Here is a 14892-nt window from a genome sequence, read left to right on the forward strand (position 1 = left end):
TGATAAATTGTTCTCTATTTAAGTTTGTTGGAGGGTAAGAAAACTGAAGACTGGGACCTACAGGAGGAAAGGCCCAGAGGGGCTAAGCAGAGTATGTTGGAGAAATAAACTTAAAGAGTTCTGGCCTTGGAATCAGTCTGCCTAGGTTCAAACCCAGATTCTTATTTTCCCTAGCTGTGTGAGCTTGGCAAGTGGCTGGTCCTCCCTCCCTCCCTCTCCCTCTCACACACGTGCTCTCTCTGCCCCATCCGTTTCCTTATTTGTTTTATTTTATTTATTTATTTGACACAGAGAGACAGTGAGAGAGAGAGCATGCGCAGGGGGAGAGGCAGAGGGAGAAGCAGGCTCCCGGCTGAGCAGGGAGCCTGCTGCGGGGCTCCATCCCTGGACCCCGGGACCATGACCTGAGCTGAAGGCAGACGCTTAACCAACTGAGCCACGCAGGCGCCCGTTTCCTTATTTGTAAAGTGGGGTTAGAGTACCTACCTCCTGTGATTGTTGCTAGGATTAAATGAGCAAATATGCATAAAGCATTTGGAACAAAACCCGGCACAGGAAAGCCTCAGTAAACGGTAGTTGTGACAATAAGGATGAAGAAGGAAGGTGGGGGGGGCGGGCAGCGGCTTCAGTAATAGCAGAGAAAAGGGGTGAATAGTGAGGTATTGGACCAGGATAGGTAGGCCTCGAAAACTATATAGTATCACAAATACAGAAGCTATTGAAGGTTATCGATCAGGTAAGTGATGTGATAAATGTGGCACTTGAGGCAACTGGGCTGTATTTGCAGGTTGAAGGAAGAACAGCTAGGGTCAGTGATCCAGGCATGAATGAGTATGGCCCTGGATTGGGAAAGGGAGGTACAACAGGAACAAAGCAGAAGAGACAGATAAATATGTGTGATATTTTGGGGAGAAAATGTTTATTATGAAAACAATATTACAGGAAATTAAAAACAGAAGAAAAAGCAGCCTTAGTCCTACCACCCTAACACCCTGATTGTTTTCATTTCCCTACCAGGTTTTATCTATAGGTGTAGAGATTTCTGTGGCAGAGTTATAATAACTATGTAGATGTGATTTTGTGTGTCCTGCTTTTTTTTCCCCTCCCACTAAGCATTACTTGGTAAACAATTTTTCATGTTGCTATACAGGCTTCCTCAATAGTTATAAATTTTAATGGCTGCATATTTCACTAGCTTAATGTGCTGTAATTTGCTTAATCATTCCCAAATTGTTGGATAATTAGGTTGTTTCCAATTTCTTGCTATTATAAAGTAATGCTGCAGAAAAATTTTGAGTAGCTATAACCTTTTTCTCATTTTGAATTATCTCATTAAAAACAATTATCCAGAGTTGGGATTACTAGTCGCAACAATATGAACATTCTTATTGTTCTTGATAGATTTCACCAAACTGTTTTCCCAGGAGGCATTTTACACTGCCATGAGCAATATGTAAGGATACCAGTTTCCCCCAGATCTTTCCATCTGTGGAAAATGTTTCTAATGCAATAGGTGTAAATGGCACCTAGGATAATTCTCATTGGCTTCCTTTGATTATTCTAGTTTGAAATATTTTCATGTGTTTATTTAATATTTGCATCGCTTCTCATGTGAATCGCCTGTTCAAATGATTTCCTTACAAGTAAGTGACACCTTCTGAGGGAAAAGTAGAGAGAACTGGTGACTGGAATTTGGGACAGAAAGGAAATAAGTCAAAACTCACTCTGAGCCCCAGGTGACCCAGAGAAAGTTATTGACAGAGCTGGGGTAGGTGAGAAAAGGGGGCTAGCTTGGTGCAGATGACCAATTTGAGTTGGGGCATGCTGAATTTGAGGTTAGTGAGGAAGATAAGTGGATTCTTTGGAGGAGGTTTGTCGATCAGCCAGCCAGGGAGTGGGATGAGGAAGAAGAACCAGCAAAGGAAACTGAAGGAGCAAGCAGCTGGAGTGACAGAAGAGGTAGGCCAGTGCACCATGGCAGAGGCTAAGGAGGGGACTGCTACTGGCTTTGGCAATTTAGAATCACAAGTGACCTTCAGGGAAGCAAGTGTAGTGAAGTGATGGGCCTAGAAAGTAGATGGCACGATGGCCCGTAAGGGGAATTCCTAGAAAAGAAATGTACAGGGCTCTTTACACGTCATAAATTTACCTGTTTTGGTAGATTTACAATGCCATGCAACTATAATCACCATAATCCAATTTTAAGACCCATCCATCTCCCTAAAAAGATCCCTTCTGCCCATTTGCAGTCACTCCCCATTCCCACCCTCAACCTCCAGCAACCACTAATCTACTTTCAGTTCCTGTGGATTTGCCTATTTGGTACATTTCCTACAAGTGGAATGAGACAATATGAGGGCTTCTGTGTCTGGCTTCTTTCCTTTCACGTGCTTTAGTGGTTCGTTGTGCTGTAGCATGTATCAGTACTTCGTGCCTTTTCTTTGCCAAATAACATTCCCCTGTATGGATATGCCATATTTATTTATCCATTCGTCTATTGGCGGACATTTGGGTTGTTTTCACTTCTTAACTATTGTGAATAATGCTGTTATGACCATTCGTGTACAAGTTTCTGTGTGGACATGTTTTCAGTTCTCTTGGATATATACTTAAGGGGTGGAATTTGGGGGCCGTATGGTAATTCTGTTAATTTTCTGAGGAACAGCCTGTTTTTCAAAGTGGCTGTACCATTTCACATTCCCACAGGCAACATAGGAAGGTTTCAGTTTCCTTTCATTAATTTAATTTTATTGTTTTTAAGATTTACTCATTTATTCATTTGTCAGAGAGAGAGAGAGAGAGAGAGGGAGAGAGCACAAACAGCAGGAGCAGCAGAGAGAGAGGGAGAAGCAGACATTCTGCTGAGCAAGGAGCCCGATGTGGGGCTCGATCCCAGGACGCTGGGATCATGACCTGAGCTGAAAGCAGTTGCTTAACCGACTGAGCCACGCAGGCATCCCTCATTTCATTAATTTTAATGCAATGATTATGTGTTAGTGCCACCGTGTCATAGAAAAATATTTTAAAAGAAGAACTTTAAAAACACAGTTGAACATTTAAAAATGTCTTAAAAGAAGAAATTGGCTGGCGAAAGGAAGGAGAGAAGTGGAGTGGTAATTAGAGGGAGCAGTGATGTTTAATTTAAGTCAGTGGTTTTCCAAATATGGTCCCAGGACCGGCAACCTCAGTATCACCTCTGAACTTGTTAGGGATGCAAATCCTCAGGCCCCACTCAGACCTACTGAATCGGAAACCCGGAATGGGGCTCTCAGTCTGTGTTTTTAACAAGCCCTCCAAGCGACTCTGATGCAAGCTAATTATGAGAACCACTGGTTTAAGTGCAGGTCTGGTCAGGATCTGGGAAACCGGTTTGAATTTAAAAACAGAAAAGAGAGGTCAATGGAAAGAAAAAGAGTATTGGTGCTTAAGATGGTTGACAGTTTATGACCTCAGGGAAGATGAAAAGGTCAAGGGCAGAGATGATATTTAAGAGGAGAAATCTTGACGGAGTTTCCACTCACCTTCCCCTCCAACCCCCACAAACATTTTTAACATTTCTTATGTCATTTCTGTCACAATTGGAATGATGGGTGTAGGTGGGAGAATCAAATGTATATTCTTGAGCCACTCTCTTTGCCTGGAAGCCTGCAATGAATTTTAATTCCAGGTAGTTACACCCTTGGTTGTCTCCCTCCACTGTTATTTGGTTTGTGTGCAGAGAATGCAAATGCATTGTGATATTAGCAGGAGGGAAAAACGGCGGTGAGTAGATCTGCTGGGTGAAAAACGCTATATACGTAAGTGATGTATTTAAAAGCCAAAAGAAAGTATTTTCTAGATTATCTCTTTTGGTTTTCTGCACCTGTGATTGCTTCCTGTGATCCTTTCCATTTCTCCACTTGGCACAGAGCTTTAGAATGTGTAGAGCACTTTTATATACATGGCTACAGTTAATCCTCACAACAACCCTATGCAGTTGAGCCTTCTTTTTCCCATTTCACTGATAAGGAAGCCGAGACGCAGGAGAGGCAGTACTATACTGTTATTAGCAACAACAACAACAACAACAAAGCATATAATAGCTAACATTTATGAAGTGTTTATTATGTGTCAGGCACTGCTATAAGCATTTCACATGAATTATTTATGATTTATCATGACCCCATGAGATAGTTACCATTTTTTGACCCAATTTTACAGATGAGGGAACCTTACAGATAGATGAAAGTCATTTGCCCAAGGTCCAACAGGCATCGGACTCCAGAGTCCTTTGCTTCTGGGATTATAAAGCAAGTACGTGACAAAACTAGACTACTACCCAGGTTTTTCAGTCCTCAGCCTCGGGCTCTCATGCTTCCTTTTATCAAACCACACCATGAGCAGAGTGTGGAATATCCAGTACACATTTCCTATTTGCTGATTGAGTGAAAGAAAATGGATAATTCAGAATTGAATCTCATTGTATTAGGAAGAGCTTTGCCACCTAGGAAGGATGCAGTCTGCTGAGGCATGGAATGATTTGTCAAAAGCATGACAAAGTGAATTTAAATACTTGGGTATTAATGTAATCCTGGGCTCACAAAACTTATTCCAGGAAAATTATAAAACTCTAATGGGAGAAATAAAGACCTGAATAAATGCATAGCCATACTCTGCTTCAATCTAGGGAGACTAAATATAGCAATGATTACAGTACTCCCTAAGTTAATGTATAGATGTGATGTACTACCGATTAGAGTCATGGTGGGATGCTTTATAGAACTTGTTAGATTCATAGTGAAATTTATCTGGAGGAATAAGTGGGCAAGAATACCAAAGAATACATTTATTTAAAAAGACAGTGATGGTAGACTTACCCTAACAGATTTTAAAGCCTGTCAGAAGATGACAATTATCAAAACCATATGATAGGGGGTCAAAAAAAAGCAAACAGCAAATTTAAAAAAAAGAGAGAGAGAGATTCTAGGAACAGATACGAGCTATTCTAAGAATATAGAGCACACGGGAAGCACCCCTGAACTGGGGAAAGCAATCACTCTTTCTTTAATAAATGTTGGAATTTTAGGTATCAATACAGAGAATAATTAACTTACATCCATAGCACCTAGAATACTCCATAGTAAATTCCAGAAAGCAGACAGTGGAACAGCATATTTTTTTCAACCATGGGTAGAAGATCAGTTTGTGTCTGTTGAATGGAGGGTATCATCAGAGACAAGATGGATGATTTTAAATATATAAAAGTTGGGGGAAAAACCTTTGTACAACAAAATATAATAAAAAGCCAAACAACAGAATGAGGCAAATGTCTGGGGTCAGCACCACTGATAACAATTGACTGTCCAAAAGATATAAAGAATGGATATAGATTTAGAAGGTCGGCTTTCAGATTCGGCTTCGTAAAAGGGCAAGGAAACTGAGCAGGCAATTTACACGTGACAAACTCAAGGCGGTAAAATCACTGCATGGAAAAGTACAGGCTCACTAGCAATTTAAGAAATGCAAACAAAAACAACTCCCACGTATCACGACCTGCTTATTAAACTATCAACAATTAATGGAAATGATCAACAGAAATTATAAAACGCTATCTTGACAGGGCTGTGAGAAAACCGTTTCTGGGAGCAGTATAAAATTGGTTCCGTTTTCCTAGAGGAAAATCTAGAAATATGCGACAAGAGTTATAAAACTGTTTGTTCATACCCTTTGACCCAGCAGACCCCCCAAGGAAATAACCTAAAAAGGAAAAAAAATGATTTGTTTAAAGATGTTCGTAGTAGTGCTCTTTATAATCATGGAAAAGATTTACCGATCGAATAGATAGATCATTATGATGGAAACAGAACATAGCCATTGACAATGACAGGTATACAAATATTGGGTCTTGCACAGAAATGAGTATTTGTACTCATATTAACCCCAAAAAGGCTAAATCTTAAATCACATGTTGTCTCTGATAGTAGCCATACACAAAGAAAATTCAGAAGGGCTACTAGTAAGCTGTAAATAGTTGGAGTTGAATACACACGGTGTTTGGGGGGTACATGTCAAGTTGCTAGAATGTATAATAAAAAAAGAAAATCTAAAGAAGAGGATTGATTGGTTTGATCTGGGCCCAGGAAGTTAAAGATCGAGGGCTTTGGAAAAATCCACATACTAATGACAGACAGTGTTACTTACGGGACATGCTTGATCTCACTGTTAACTAGAATTTGTTTGCTAGAATTCTCAATCAACCAGCACATCTGCATATTTAAGGCTGCGAGAACTTTGACATTCCTGAGGGTGTACGTCACCAGACCTCTGCAAATTTCCAAATCTGTCACTGCAACATAGCACCTCCCCACCCCCACCAATAAACACTGTATTTTCTAGCTCAGAAGCATCACTTTCTTAAGATGGTTCTGTCACTTCAGTCACCAGCCCTAGCTTGCCAATAGTTTGTGCTTCGGTGCCATTATTCATAAAGAAGCACGTTTTCTCTCTGCCATGGTGACTGCATCTGTGTACCTTGTCAGCAAATAGAGACCCGTCAAGCCATGTTGAGATGGCAGTGCCAAGCGGTTGATGAGGCTCCCTTTTTTTGCTGGGCACCTTGTCCTCTCAACCGGTATTGTGATGCCTTGGAAGTCAAATTCATACCCTTTGCAAAATGACCAGTTACTACATTTCGTGGATCCTTAGGGTTAACTCTCAAAGGGTTAAAATCTCAAACATTAAATACATGCGGCCCAGAGAACTACTCTAACAGTAATCGTTCTCATTAATAATTGAGCAACAAGAATGCCTTTTAAACCGTCTGAGACAGAATCATGTTCTTTATAACTGGTATTAAGTCTTTCCCATTGTATTCTAGGTCTTTAAAAGTCAGTACATTAACATCTGGTGTACGTGAGGACTCAAAGAGACAACACGTCCTCTCTTTCCCTGACCCATCCATAGTTTAACCATGGCGGGGCACAGAATTTCCTTGAATAACATCAGGACTCCCAGAACATTTTGGACTTCCAGTATTCCCATTATTTTATTTTGTAAATCTTCATCCCTGTTGTCACATGGATGGTATGTATATAGTTAACTAAATGAATTTTGGTTTGAGAAGTTTTGTTTTTTTTTTAATGGCTTTATACCTCTTAAGATTCCCCGATGAGTTGGGAACCTGGTAGGTAATGACCGATTAGAACAGTAGATCCCAAAGTGTGATCCCAGACCAGCAGTACCATCATCATCCAGGAAATTGTTAGAAATAAAAATTCTCCACCCTGCCCCAGACCTACTAAATCGGAAATCCTGGGGACAGGACCCAGCAACCTGTGGTTTAGTAAGCCCTCCAGGTGGTTCTGATGCATGCCCGGGTTTCATTACCTCTGGATAGCAGCGAATAGATCCCTAATAACCTTGGCCAGCCCAATCCTCAGCTGAATTATTCTTGTGTCAGACCCTCCAGGGCCCCCGACAATGTGTTTTTTACTCCTAAAATGTCTTCTATTAAATCTCTCGAGAAGATAATCTGAACGCTGAAGAGGCAGCATGTTGCATGGGCAAAAGTGTGGGCGTTGGAGTCAGATGAACCTTAGCTGAAACTTCCGGCCACTATTCCCTTTGTGTTCACCCAGTTGTTTAACTGCCCTGAGCCTCATTTCTAACATGGCCAAGAGAATACCCCGCCAGAAGATTGTCTCAAGAGTTAAATGAAAGCAGGTCTGTCATCTGTCCAGCCCTGTGCCTGATGCATGACAGACTCTCAGTAAACCTAAGACCGATTGTTACCATCCCTTACCGCCATGTCCATGACACTATGTAAAATCCAGAGGAGTTATGGGAAGACCTTCTTGGAAATTCCAAGTTGGGACCATTGGAGAGAGGAGGCTAAGCTTTACCCAGGACAGACCCAATAAAGCAAGGACTTCTCTGATCCCTTCAAAGGACACTTGGCACCAGCCTCCCGGGGGATGTGGAAGGTTCAGGGCGAGTCTTGCCACTTGCATTTGTCATTGCCAGACTAATTGTTCCTTACTTGAAGTTCTGTGGACCCAGAGGCAGAAAAGGGTGGCAACAACAATCCCTCTGGGCCCTTCTCTCCTCCCAGCATAAGCCTCCTTGTGTCTCACTTCCTGGATCTTGCAAATATTTCCTTCAGCATTAACCTGGGAGTGGCTGTTTTCTTGGAGCAGTCTTATCTTTTGGCTGCCGAGGAAAGGGAAAGGGGACAGGGGCTGGACCTGTGCACCCTTACTGCTGAGATCCTGGAATACCAAACTATTGTGGTGAGTTTAAAAGTAAAATTTCCAAACAAGAAAACTTCAGAAGTACAGGGGAAGAGGCAGGAGGAGATTTTTTTTCAGTCTCTGCAAATATTCGTTTTCATTTTCAATCACTATTAGTCCAAAAAAAAAAAAAAAAGATTTTAACAAAAGGGGAAAATCTGTTCATCAGAAGAAAAGGTAACCTGTGCCAAAAGGAAAAGAGAACAGCCCAGGACTTGGCAGGCCATTTGCTTTTGTTTTTGAGATGTAGTCTCCTTGCTGGTGTCAACAAAGCCTTTTCTTACACTAGCTTTCGTGCTTCCATGCAAAGAGCTAATATCTGCCTGGACACCTGGGGACAAGTGCAGTGCGAGTACCTTTTGCCTCACCCTAGGAGTCCTTGCTCCAGTGGGATTGGCCCTTGGAGTCAGAGAAGGCAAGTTCCAGTCTGGACACGACTGCTTCTTACTAGCTGGGAAAATGATTTACCACACACACCCCTTTTTTAAAGATGTTATTTATTTATTTGAGAGAGCGAGTGAGAGAGAGAGAGTACGAGTGGTGGGAAGGGGCAGAGGGAGAGAGAGCAGGCTTCCCACAGAGCATGGAGCCCGACTTGGGGCTCGATTCCCGGGACTCCAGAATCATGACCTGAGCCAAAGGCAGACGCTTCGCTGACTGAGCCACCCAGGCGCCCCTGAATTACCCTTTTGTACGCCTCGGGATTCTTACCCGCAACTGGCAATGATGGGTTGATGTGAAGATTAATAGAAATACATACACAAAAGTGCAAAAAAGCAGTGCCTAACACACACTAGGAAGTAAGAAACCATAGTTCATTTCCCTTAATGAAACTCCTTATCCTTCACTCCACTCCACTTGGTCCCAAAGTGGAGTTGTAGATTTCTGTGCATATAGATGGCTTGAGCCCTTGGAAGATAGGATCGCTAGAGAGGCCAGTAACCTGCATTTGAGCCTGACGCACTTCAATGGAAGCCTTCCATTCCCCAGTTTGTTTCAGCTGTAGTGCCCGGAAGGAAGAGGCTATGTCAGTTTTGCTCCCCTTTGATCTGGTCACCTTGCACAATAGAATATTCAATGGCCGCATGGAAGGATTTGTACACACATTGATCCAGCTGATCCCATTGAAGTTTCCCCTTTCCCTTTTCGGAGTCATGCCCGCTTCTGCTCCCCTGATGTAAGTGACTCTGTAAGGCTCAGGCTGGCCCTGCACAGGCCATGTAAGTGGGGAGGGGGTAGTACTTATACAATTAGGATTGATGGGGCGCCTGGGCGGCTCAGTCGGTTAAGCGTCTGCCTTCGGCTCAGGTCATGATCCCAGGGTCCTGGAATCGAGTCCCACATTGGGCTCCTTGCTCAGCAGGGAGCCTGCTTCTCTCTCTCTCCCTCTGCCTGCCGGTCCCCCCTGCTTGTGCTCTTTCTCTGTCAAATAAATAAATAAAATCTTTAAAAAAGAGAATGTTTCTTTAAAAATAATAAAATTAAGATTGATGCAGAGAATAGCAATTTCCAGTTTGCCTTGTCAGAGCCCAGTGCCCCCAGGTAAGGTCACAGTGCCATGAATTAGGACACCAAATGTCTAGAAGGGTATGTTTGTTTCTTCCAACTGATTCTAGAGTTGGCTACCTAGAGGTAAATTCTGTAAGGCTGACATAAGTGATTAGTACCAGAACAAGACAACTTAGAATATCGAATCCTTTTTTGATTTTCACACTGCTCTTAAACCTAAACTTGCCTCTTATTATTTGTCCCTTTTTAGTAGATGAGAAGAGTTAGTACATGAGCCCAAAGTTAAAATCCTTGGTTAGCTCAGGCCTCCTAGCTAGGCAGACATGTGGCTGAGCTGAGACCCGAGATCTCCTGGTTTCTTGGCTCTTGAGCAGAGCTGAATATTAACCAGGAGACAGTGCAGTCCAACTCCTTTGGTGAGAACGAGGAACAAGGCCAAAGCATACAGGAGTGAAGGTTGTGCACTGCACAACTGGCACAGCCATATGCAGTGGCCCTGAGGAAGGGAGTCCTTTCTAACAATAAACATAATTCTATCACTATTAATCACCTCTCCACGTACCCAACATCATTGCTAGGTCCTTTTTATATAGTTAATCCTCACAGCAGCATTGTAAGATAAATATTTTACTGAAAGTGAGATAAATTAACTACTGTGTGCAAGGTCGTGCAGCTTTTGGGTTATGGAGCCTGATTTTACATTTTTACTGGAATGCAGACCCAAGTCTTTCTGACACTGTGTTCTTTCCACTCTACTCTCTTGCCTTGTCATTCCTGTGCTCTGGGGAGAGAAGGGGAAAGAGTGGTGAATTTGAGTACTCCCATGCAGCAGGACTCTTGTCACCCCGGCTGCAGGATATCGGCCCAGCCGGGGCCTTTGGAGACCTTGCTGCCACCACCTGCATTTCCTAAGAGCGAGACTGGAGATGAGGCGGAGGAGGGGGAGAGAGGCAGGGAAAGAAGGGGGGAAGGTGTGTGGTGAGGGGTGGAAGACAGGCTGTATAGATGGGAAACCAACCTAACAGGAACAAAGAACCCTGTCCCCCAAACTCCACCCCAAACCGCAGCCCTCCCATCATTTTCACCCCGGACTCCTGTTTCATAGTATGGTCCCGGATCCACTTGTATTAGAATCCCTTGCAGGCGCGGGGGGCAGTTGTTAAAAATGCAGATTCCCTGGCGCCACCACAGAGGTACTAAATCCCAATTTCTGGGGGGTAGGGCTCACCAGTTTGCATTTTCAACAACCGTTCCTGGTAATTTCGCTCAGGAGACACTTTGATTAGGAACAGCCATCCCAGACCAGTGTCTTCCAACTCTTTTGGATCATGCACCCTCTTCAGAAAGAATTTTTTGCACATGCACTTTCAATATATGTTGGTAATTTATTAATAAATTCCTTACATGTACTAATGTCCTAATGTTTATGTTTTTAAATGCAAAAAATGGTGAGACTTTTGCATTAGTATTCTTATATGAGCCTGGTTTCTAGTTTGCCTTTATGTATGTTCTAGTTGTTGGGTTTTCGTGTTGACATCATGCAGGACTCTTTTCTTCTCCCTCAGTAGATTCCAGAGTCTAGGAAGTGTAAATAGTATTGAGGTTGTCTGTTCCTTGAAGGCTGGTAGAATTAACATAAGACCGCGTGAGTGTGCTATCTTTTTTTGTCAAATTTATCAACATTGTTTCCTGTGGTAACAGGTGCGCTTAGATATTTCCATTCTTCTGCAATCAGTTTTGGTAATTTTTGTTTTCCTAGAAAACCACCCTAAGCTTTCTAATTTGTTTTCATAGAGTAGAGCAAAGTATTCTCTTACTCTTTTCATTTACTCTGCAACTGTGGTTATTTCTCCATTTCTTATTTTGTGCATTTGGGGTTTTTAATTAGATTAGCAAGTGGTTTATCTTTTTATTGTTTTGTATTTTCTTTTGAAGAAGTAGCTTTTGGCTTTAATTATTAATTCTGCCATTTGTTTTCCAGTGTATTAATTTCTGCCATTAGTTTTCTTTCTGCTTTGCTTAGCTCTATTTTTGTGGCTCTTTTCTTGACTTCTTTTGTTCAGTGCTTAATTCATTGATTTTAATTTGTTCTTACATATTAATGTAAGCATTGAAGGCTTCGGTTTTTCCTTTGACCACTGCTTTAGTCAGTCAAATTCTCTAGTTTCTGATATTTCATTGTTGTTGTTATTTAGGTATTCTACAATTTCAGATCAGATCTCTTTGACTAGAGTGGGGAATATTTTTTTCCCTTTTATTTTCTATGTACTAGAAGTTTTTGTCTTTCATTTTTGTCACTAATTTCTAGTGTTTTTATGTTGTGATTAGGTACCATAGTCTGTACTTCTTTCATTTTTTGACCTAATATAAAGTCAACTTAAAAAAGGTTCAATGGACCCTTGAAAAGAGAGAAATTTAAATATTCCCATTATCTTAGTTTTGACTGTCACATCTGTCATCAGCATATTTCATTGCTCCCTTTTTCTACCTTTGCATTTCCTATGGCTTTTGCCTTATGAATTTTGATGCTATGTTATTTGACACATAAAGATTTAGGGTAGTTAGATCTTAATCATGTGTTCTAACCACCAATTTATGGTGCCCTTCTTTGCCTTGTTTGTTGATTTTTGCCTTTAATTCTACTTTGTTACAATACAAATATCATGGCTGTTGGTTGTTTTTTTTTTTTTCGTTTTTGGCATGAATCCATTTATTTTATTATTTTATCAAAGTATACTTGATACACAAAGTTACATTTGCTTCAGGTATACAACATAGTGATTTGAGAAGTCTGTACATTATGCTGTGCTCACAAATGTAACTGGAGGCCTGTATCTCCCACCCCTCTTCACCCATTTTGCCCATCCCCTCTCCCCCCACCCGTACCCTTCTGGCTACCATCAGATTGTTTTCTGTATTTATGGGTCTGTTTCTGCTTTTTGTTTATTTGTTCGTTTTATTTTTTAAGATTCCACGTATGAGTGAGATCATATGGTATTTGTCTTTCTCTATCCATCTGACTTATTTCACTTAGCATAATACCCTCTAGGTCCATCTGCATTGTTGCAAATGGCAAGATCTCATCCTTTTTTGTGTCTGAGTAATATTCCTCTGCGTGTGTGTGTGTGTGTGTGTGTGTGTGTGTGTGTGTACCATCTTTTAGCCATTCATCTTCTTTATCCATTCATCTGTTGATGACCCTGGGGTTGCTTCCATATCTTGGCTACTGTAAATAATGCAGTGAACATAGGGGTGCATATATCTTTTCAAATTAGTGTCTTCATTTTCTTTAGGTAAATACCCAAAGATGGATCATATGATATTTCTATTCATCAATCCATTTATTAAACAAAATTTATTAAATGCCCACTGTGTGCCAGGCTCTAGGTACTAGATAAATGAGACTCATAAGAATCCCTGCCCTCATGGAGCCTACATTTTAGTTAGAGAGTGGAGCATAAATTAAACAAGTGAAAATAGATATGTGATATAATACTAAGTGGAGATGTGTGTTCTGAGAAAGAACAAAATAGAAAGAGGATAGGGAAGGATAAGTCATCTCTGTTTGAGATAAGGTGGTCAGGAAAATCCTCTGCCTGATAGCATTTGTCAACCTTTCACTCTCCACTCACCACCTTGTTTGTTTCCTGCTGGAGGAAATGCCAGGTGGAACACTTTGCACACAAGGAGGAACTTAGAATCTTAAGGAACTATAGGTGGGCAAAGGCCCAAATGAGAAGGGAGTGTGGACATGTGGGGGTGAATTTCTGATCCATGTGAGTGATGAGCTAGCCACGACGGGGACTGGAGATGAGCTGACTGGAGGAGATTTGGTTCTTCATTCTGTCTGAGCTTGGCTACCATTATGTGTATGATTATTTTTTTAAAGAAATATTCTCAGTCTTCAGTATGACTATTGAATGGGTATTCTGTCTGATGATTTAATTGAACTGCTGGAATTTCCTGTCACTAGGCAATACTTAGCATGATGCTGATTGCTCACAGTCTACAGCAGGAGACCAGGTCTTCTGGTTTAGAGGGTTTAACTCTTTACACTGGGAGACTAAAGAGCCATCCTTTGACTTTGGTCACTCTTTATTATACAGAAGTTTGACTTTTTATGCATATTTTTATACATATTTAAATCAACCTGGACTTTTTTCTTTTGGATATTTTTTCTATTGCTTATGAGAATCTCATTTTGCCTCACAAGTGACAGTCTTTTTAATCTTCTGATAGTTTTTTCTTATAAACATAGACTATATATACCTGTATATGCATATAACATACATTAAGATACACACACACATACCCTTAACTCTTGAATCTGGAATTTATTTTGGTACATAATAGAGGGTGCAGCTCCAAATATCACTGCTCCGCAGTTATCTCAAAAAAATTGTTTTTAAAAATCATTCTTTATCTCCTTGTTAGGAAGGTGAGTTATATATGATTTTATATCGTTCAATGTGTTTCTGGAGTTTTCATTCTGTTCTACTAATCAGTAACACACTGTTTTAATTATAATTGCTTTAGAATATGCCTAATCCCTCCCCCCCCATTTCTTCTGTAGCAAAATACTTTTTAATATAGTATCTTATGGGCGCCTGGGTGGCTCAGTTGGTTAAGCGACTGCCTTCGGCTCAGGTCATGATCCGGGAGTCCCAGGATCGAGTCCCACATCGGGCTCCCTGCTCAGCAGGGAGTCTGCTTTTCTCTCGGACCCTTTCATGCTCTCTCTCTCTCTCTCTCTCTTTCTCTCTCTCAAATAAATAAAATCTTTAACCCTTTCATGCTCTCTCTCTCTCTCTCTCTTTCTCTCTCTCAAATAAATAAAATCTTTAAAAAATATATTGTATCTTACTTCATGTTGCAAATTAATAAAAAGTGCTATAGTTAAAAATTCCTGTTGAGAATTCTGACTAGAATTGCATTAGAAGGAGCTATTTTAAACCCAAAATTGTAGATATTTGTGAATTGCCTGCTTGATATCTTTTGGTACAAGTATAAAAACACGGACAGAAAGCATGTCAAATTCACGATACAGCTTGCATCTGGAGAGGCAGCAGGGGAATAGAAGTGGGGAGCGAAACAAAGGGTACTATGTATCTCTTTT

The 14892-nt window shown here is 41.0% G+C and overlaps 1 protein-coding gene across 5 annotated transcripts in view; it reads left to right on the forward strand.

Annotated features, from left to right (window-relative positions):
- Positions 1 to 14892, forward strand: part of SHROOM4 (shroom family member 4) — a 218882-nt gene that overhangs the window by 188615 nt on the left and 15375 nt on the right. The gene's annotated exons all lie outside the window — the stretch shown is intronic.

The sequence above is a fragment of the Callorhinus ursinus genome, unplaced genomic scaffold (assembly GCF_003265705.2).
Source record: "Callorhinus ursinus isolate GAN/ISIS: 27379988/994484 unplaced genomic scaffold, GSC_fseal_2.0 scaffold16, whole genome shotgun sequence".
NCBI classification, from domain to species: Eukaryota; Metazoa; Chordata; class Mammalia; order Carnivora; family Otariidae; genus Callorhinus; species Callorhinus ursinus.